General features: G+C 35.0%; 1 long non-coding RNA gene across 2 annotated transcripts; it reads right to left on the bottom strand.

Annotated features, from left to right (window-relative positions):
* Window positions 1-1864: 1864 nt before the first annotated feature.
* On the bottom strand, window positions 1865-6469 carry LOC137039494 (uncharacterized). Of its 2 annotated transcripts, XR_010897675.1 has the most exons (8): window positions 6342-6469; window positions 5850-5991; window positions 5607-5694; window positions 5236-5354; window positions 3773-3973; window positions 3368-3520; window positions 2560-2623; window positions 1865-2436 (listed from the first exon to the last, which is right to left on the bottom strand). It is a non-coding gene; the product is annotated as an uncharacterized lncRNA (long non-coding RNA). The 2 variants fall into 2 exon arrangements; XR_010897674.1 differs by lacking the exon at window positions 5607-5694 and having other exon boundaries at window positions 1868-2436; window positions 5236-5391.
* Window positions 6470-8113: the final 1644 nt, after the last annotated feature.

Genomic DNA, 8113 nt, shown 5'->3' with positions numbered 1-8113 from the left:
ATATTTTTATAAATGAGAATCTGGTTAAATATTGCAAAAAAATTAGACTCCAAATTAGAAAATCAGAAAATCAGTTTTGTTGTTAAATTGAGCCAAAGACGACATATGTGTGACTCCGTCTTTGAAAACCTAGCTAAAGTAAAAAAATTTGATTTACATTATGTAAAGAACATTATTTGAACATATAACTTTGATATATTTAATGTTGAATGAGTAAGATCATGTCAAAGATAGAAATCAATGTGAAAATATAACCAATGAGTGAAATCAAAATTTGATGCTCCTAATCTCAATATTAGATTGTGAGAGTTTAGCCTGGATTTCACAGACAAGAAACACATTATGTGTAGCAATTAGGAATATATTGTAGGCTAATGCTTTTTCTATTCTGAGCACAGTGGGCTACCTGCTCTTTCTGTCTCATCGCTATCATCTTCTCTCTTTCTTTTTTCCCCAGTCTCCTTCTCTTGCCCTGTATCTTTTCTCTTTTCAAAGCTGAGCTTTCCTTGAAGCAGTCTTTTCATTTTCGTCTGTATCTGTAAAAACAAAGATGTAAGTATAAATTTACTGAAGACTTCCAAGAAAACGTTATTAGTTTGCATCCCTGATTATTAAGCGCTCTCGCGGTGTTGTGATGTCAAACATCAGTTGTTGTTTGAAGCGCCGGTTGGTGGTTGTGGCATTTGTCCCGCCTCACCTCCACTGCACTGTTAGAAAAAATGTGCAAAATTTGTACCTTTTGGGGTACAATGGCTTGTCACTGGGGCAGTACCCTCAAGGGTACACCCGTTGTACCCTTATACATGGGTACAAATCTGTACCCTTGCAGTATGTACCTTTCAAAGGCAAATATGTACCTCTGAAGACAAATTTGTACCTTATAGTGCATGGTACTATAATGTACCTTTAAAAAAGGTACATATTTGTCCTTTTAAGGGTACTGCCCCAGTGACAAGCATTTTGTACCTTGTGATGGCAAATTTGTACTCTATTTTGCACATTAAAAAGGCCAGAATAATTTTAATCACATTTATTAAATTCTCACATCTTCAGAAGAGGTTTCAAGCAATCACAATGTCACAACAGGATACATATATTGCACTTTTTTCAACAGTACATTAATTTATTAACATTAGTTAATTAATTGTAACTTTATACCCTTAACATTTTATCACATATTATTCTCACAGTCATTACAGGATGCTTATATATTAAGCAATTTTACTGTTAGGTTTATACTAACTTCATATAAATAATATTAAGCTTTCAAAATCAGTACATACCATTTTAACCGTAATAACACAAGTAACATTAACAAAGTTATTTCATTTTTTTAAAAAACAGTACTAGATCTCATTTTAAAGGTCCCTTTCTTTGCGATTCCATCTTTCAAACTTTAGTTAGTGTGTAATGTTGCTGTTAGAGCATAAATGATACCTGAAAAATTATAAAGCTCAAAGTTCAATGCCAAGAGAGATATTTTATTTAACAGAAGTTCCCTTTCAAAGCCTACAGCGAACGGCCGGTTTGGACTACACCGCTGCACTTCCTTCAGGAATGACGTCACTAAAACCGTTTGTTGACTAACCCTCCGCCCACAAGAACACAAAATAGGGGGCGTGGTCTCGTTGCTCTCCCACGTGGAGAAGAGCGCGCATTCAGCGCTTGCATCTCCCCGTTAAGGTAAGAGGTGGGACCTTTCCGGGCAAAGTGCGCTAAGCTGCTGTCCAATCACAACACAGGAAGCGCTGGCCCAATCAGAACTCGTTACGCATTTCTGAAGGAGGGACTTTATAGAACAAGGAAATCATCAGGCCGTTTTTAGGACAGAGAAAACAGCAGTGTGTAGATAATTAAATTGTGTGAAAAATACTGTTTTTTTTACGAAACATGAACTCATGTTATATTGCACACTGTAAACATCATCAGAGCTTCGAAAACACACGAAGAACGGGACCTTTAACATTTTCTATTACAGTCTACATGTTCTAAAATGTTTTGAACATCAATAAATCAAAGCAATCTTTTTTCAACAGTAAATTCATTTTAACTTTATACCCTTAAAACATTTAATCACAAACACATTTCACTAAATGCAGTATCTGTAAGAATTTTCTGTAGCTCTAATGGGAGCAAAGACAACGTAGTCTCTTTTAGTACAGGATATTGATTATTCGGGTGACAGTTATTGGAAGGGGCTTGCCACCCACCTCACCAATCTTTGCTATGGCATGCTACAGGAAGGTCAGTGTATTCTTCATGTAGGGTGGATGAGCCATGTTTAAAAGATAGTAGGCACTGAAGGCTGCAATTGTCCCTTCTTCAACTCCTATTTCCCCTGCACACCTCCACTTTGACTGGAAAATGGCTCTCTCCAAGAGGGTTCAAGTCAGTGTCTACCAAATGTATGGTTGGGTATGGCGTATCAGCATCACACTGCAAGGAAAAATAAAGAACGTGTTAAACATCTATCAGTTAAACAATTCAATAACTATCAGAACTTTATAACAGGACATGTATCAGATTATTAAAAAGTGAGTTTAACAAATGGTTCCATACCTCTCAATGCGAATAAGCTCTCAGCTTTCTCAGTGCTTTAAAAGTGCTGCACGAAAGTCAGAATCTGTAATAAAAATAGATAACACACTCCTCAATAATGTAATATTATAAACTTCCTAATTTCATATTAATTTATACCCTCCCAAAAGTGGTTTCCTTTATTCATTGTAAGTCATAGTTCAGAAATTTTAAAAACAAAACAAAAACACATTAACTGGAAATATCAACAAATGTAACATTAATATAATTTTTTTACTAACCCTTAAGTGACAGCAGCCTAATAATCCAATAATCTAATAATCCTAATAATTATTTAAAAAAATGGTTTTGAATAAATTCAATGAATCATTAATAAATACGTTTTATAACTGGATGAATCAGTGTTTTTGAAGAATCTTTTGAATGAATGATTTATTGACAAAACATTTCTAACGGTCACTTGATTGCGTAATATGTAAACGATACAACCGTTAATTTCAAAAGGTGGTTTGCTCTATTTTGATCACTATTATTTATATCCTGTGTGGTTTAAAACTTTTCTCTCTGGCTCAGCGAAGCAGCACGAACACAGAGTTGAATGTTTTTGAGTTAAAAAAATTCTTATCTTTTTATGGTTAACTTGAATTAGGGATGTGACAGTGAGGAAATTTTCCCACAGGTTAATGACGTGTGACAACACCAGTAATACCAGTATCACCAGCTGGGCTTTTAAATCACTAAATCTATATAAACTGAAAGTAACATGCACATGGTCGCTTGGGCACATTAATCCGTAATTGCTCAAAACCACTATGTTTTATGTCAATACCTGGTAGTTCTTTTGCAAGCATCTCTTCATCTTTGTAGACTTTGGCCAATGGAGCATTTCTTTGAACAAGCTCAAGCACCTTTGGCACAATACTGGTAAAGCCATCCTTGAATCGCTGGCTTAAACTGACAGATGAAGAACTTCATCACACAACTGAAAATTGACAGAATGAAAAAGTTAATCATTCACATGAACTAAAAATACTTTAAAATCAAATCAGTAATTTTAATATTCTTTGTCTCAAATATTTCTAAGCTTGAATGGACATATTTCATCACCTGAAGGTTTTGAAAATTACAACAATTTTACAAACTGTAAATTAACATTTTTGCATACTTTGTTTATAACGACATTCAACATTTATTTTAAGCTGCAAACTGATTTAAAATCCGTGATATCACTGACCCTTGAGGTTGTTTTTAAGAAAGGATATTTCTTAAGGATATGCTCCAGTCATTCCATCTCTTATCTCCCGTCTTCGCACGCAAAAGTCCGCTGCATTCGGTCATTGACCACAGCAGTGTTTGATCGCATCTTGCTTTACTGGATATGTAGGACATTCACAGGACCCTCAGAGGATGCATCCTCACCAATGAAAGCAATCGCCTATTGGATCAAATGTTAAAAAAAGTAAATAATAATAACAACAACAGTTAAACCTCAAAAACACATGATTCCATTCACTAATTCTTTACCTTACAGAGATATTCAATTAAAGAATGCACAATGAATTCCTTAAAAAAAATACTATGCAAATGGTTCTTTCCATGTCAATGGTTAAACCTTAAGTTTATAAAGCGACAAGAATACTTTTAGTGCGCAGAAACAAAATTAATGACTTTATTCAACAATATCTTCTCTTCTGTGTCAGTTTCATGTGCCCTTTACATTCAGCACTTCCATTTAGGTTCTACATCAGAATGCTGGCTCAGTATTGGCTGAATCCCGAGTCAGCATCACATGTATGCGACATGCTGCTCAGGTTAAAGGGTTAGTTCACCCAAAAATTAAATTTATGTCATTAATGACACCCTAATGTCGTTCCACACCCGTAAGACCTCTCTTTATCTTCGGAACACAGTTTAAGATATTTTATATTTAGTCTGAGAGCGTATGCAAGTGTATGCACACTATACTGTTCATGTCCAGGAAGGGAATAAAAACATCATCAAAGTAGTCCAGATGTGACATCAGTGGGTTAATTAGAATCTCTTTTTAGAATCGAAAATACATTTCATGATTTGGAACGCGTGTCAAACTGCTGAAATCACGTGACTTTGCTGATCCGAATCGATTCACTGATTCATAACTGATTGAATCTTTATTTGAGGATTGAAAACAAACAGGGAAGAGAAGACAATGCTGAATAAAGTCGTAGTTTTTGGAGCAAAATGTATTTTTGATGTTTCAAGAGCTGCTTAATTAACCCACTGATGTCTCATATGGACTACTTTGATGATGTTTTTATTCCCTTCCTGGACATGGACAGTAATGTGTGCATACACTTGCATACGCTGTCAGACTAAATATAAAATATCTTAAACTGTGTCTGAAGATGAACGGAGGTCTCACGGGTGTGGAACGACATTAGGGAGAGGAGTTAATGACATCAAATTTATTTTTTGGTGAACTAACCCTTTAAAAGCGTCGGCCAATAAAGAGTTGGAATTCTGAAGTAGAACCTGGAAATGCTGAATGTAAACAGCACGAGATGGATACAGAAGAGAAGACATAGTTAAATGAAGTCTTTATTCATGACCTGAAGGCAGACAAACAATTGTATAATTTTTAATTAAATTACTCTTTAGTTGTCAAATTATATTTAGCTCTTGTTTAGTAACCAATTTTAACTACAGGAATCCACTTACCCCTGACTCAGATCTGCAAGATGCTGCTGGAGATTGTACAGGGAGTCTCACATTTTTGTGCCCAAACTTCTCCTTACTCTTTCTTACCTCATCTTCATGGACCAGAGCTGCACGCTCAGCTTTAAATTTGCGCTTGAGGGACTGGTGCCAAGTGTCCTAACACATGTGGGAAAAATATGGTATAGTTAATACAGGCAAGATACTTTGAATGCATATAAACAGAATCTACCACTTTCTGTCAATTAGAATAGCTAAGATGTAAACAAAATCTAAGACCAATTAATAAATGGAACAATAACCTTAAGGAACTAATATTTACACTGGTAAAGTCATTTCACATGATGTAAAGTCTACCATTCCTTGTAACTTACATAGCCGTTCCCTTCAATATCCTTTAGAAAAGGGTATTTCACAATAAGTTATTTTGCAACCTGCACATATTCTGCATTTGTTGGATACCTAAAAGATTAATTTAAAATCAATTGGAAAAAAAACTAAAACATTTTTAATTCTTATTACTTAAGTAACAAATACTTCAAATCCATGTCAGCAAAGCACTGTTTCACACATATGCATTCAAAATATTTATGTTGCTTTACAAGTTGCTGACTTACATTGTGTGTTCTATCATGAAGAACTCTGATGATTCTGTGTCTATCCTTCTGGCATTGTTCTTTGTAATCAAGCTTGGCCTGAAGATCTCCAGAAAAGACTGGAATGGCAAATCCAGCAGGCAGTCTTCCTCTAGTTGCATTTCTGCAGTGAGGGTGGAGTAGTAGTTAAAAACTTGCATTAGTAGTAATACTGATGATTAGCCACAATGCTGAACAATTTTCTAATGTGACACATGCATACGGTTACCGTACTAATGTACCAATGAAGATAAGTAGTGGTCGGCTGATGTATTGACAAAGCAGACATTGTCTGAAAATTGGCCTTTATAAATTTCACCATCGGCTTGTACGTTTTCTGGCTGGTCGATGTTACTTATTTTGACAGCGCTGAGAAGCACAGTCTTGTGATATTGAAAAAAAAATCAATATCGGTTGATCACTAAACATAAGGCAAATATAATACACAAACTACACAAAAAATGTTACACTTACATTTCTTTAATCGAAGTTTGTTGATAGGATTCTGCTGGCACTGGTTCTAATGTTAGTGTCCCCTCATCTCCTTCACCTCATGTAAAAATTTGTTTTTTTAAAGGAGCCTTGAAATAAATGAGAGATCATGTTATCTGTAGGCCACACTCTATTGCTTCTCCATCTACCTCATTTACTGAAATTTAAAAAAAAAATTTTTTTGATTTATCAGTGAGTTGGATGTTTTAACATCAACAATAAATACAATGTCTTTTTCAATAACCATTCAGCAGTATATAAAAAATCAACTGTAATTTAGAAAAATACATAATAACACTACTTGTACACACTGAGAAAAGGTACAAATATATCACTGGAGTAGTATCCTAAGGTACAAAATATAAAAGGTACTGATATGTACCTTTTAACGTAGTAACAGATAAATTAACTTTTTTCCGAGAGTGAGAGTAGAGGCAAAATCCTTTAAATTAGCAGCTCAAAGACTAGAAACTTATTTCACTAGTTACCGTAACCAGTTCTGCTTAATAATGGTAAACTAATTTCACTTGCTGTCCTTGGAAGGGCTCGATGTCTACCGTCCAACGCACAATTCCGGGCACTCGCCTCAGTTGACTGCTGCTTACGTTGTTCGCTCTTGCATGACTGTCAGGACTAAATGATTATAACTCACGTGGACATATGTTTGCGTTATTTATAGAATAAAACTGATATAAAATCAACTTCGATAATATTCGTAAGGCATATGATTTTAGACTGACCAAGAGACACGTTAAAATTAACCCAGACAGGCTTTCGCTTGCATCCACAGAGAACACGTATTAACGTTACTGTAGTAAGACAATGCTGGGAAACTGAATTAAAAAATCTGGGCTTACTTATTGAGACCCAGCTTTAGTGAATAGAAAAGTCTATTCACACAAAGCGCGGTAGTTAAATCTGTTAACGTTAACGTTATATGGCCGTTTCATTGCTTTTTTTTCACACCACATTGAGCAATGTCTCGCGGTAGAGTATAAGTTATCTTAATTTATGTTTAAAAATAATTGTAATAACAACAATAAACTAAAAAAAACATAACAATGCGTTGGTTTGTCAGGTCAGTGTTTTCGAATAAATTTTTCCCTCACGCGTCAGGCAGGCCTAACGTTAAACGTTACAGAGGCAATGTGAAGGTGAACATGATTCGAAAGGTAACCAATAATTTTCACTGTAAAGTTACTTAAACCTAAACTTACCTCTGAATTTCTGTGCTTCGTCTTCAGTAACATGTATTCCAGATTCTTCCATTTTTTGAAGAAAACCCTCCATCAACAGCGTCAGATTCAGAAATGAGCCATATTGTCGAATAACCGTCGTGCACAAGCTCAACTTCTTTGCGCATGCACTGCGCGGTGCGCGCGGGCTACAATCCCATTGGACAACACGAATTTAAAGAGGACTCGCAGCAAATATGCGTGCTTGAACTTTGAGACAATGTAAAAGTATCCATAAAGTATCCATATAATAGTATCCATTATCCATGTTAAATAAACGTTAGATAGTTTCATCTACATTGTGCGTTTGCTACGAAAATTACGTGCATGTATTTGTTTAACGTTATATTAATAGAAGAACTTAAAACAGCTTTTATATCAGTTTAAAATTACAATACAAAATTCAGGCTTACTTTAACAAAGTTGCTTTATGTTTAAAAGTTATTATCTTTATACTTTGTATAATCAATAAAATGTCATGCGCAAAATGTACAGAACTATTCATCAAAGATGTGGGCT

Source organism: Pseudorasbora parva, chromosome 14 (genome assembly GCF_024679245.1).
Source record: "Pseudorasbora parva isolate DD20220531a chromosome 14, ASM2467924v1, whole genome shotgun sequence".
NCBI lineage: Eukaryota > Metazoa > Chordata > Actinopteri > Cypriniformes > Gobionidae > Pseudorasbora > Pseudorasbora parva.
The sequence above is the reverse complement of the archived record's forward strand: the minus strand, read 5'-3'. Positions and strand labels throughout refer to the sequence as shown.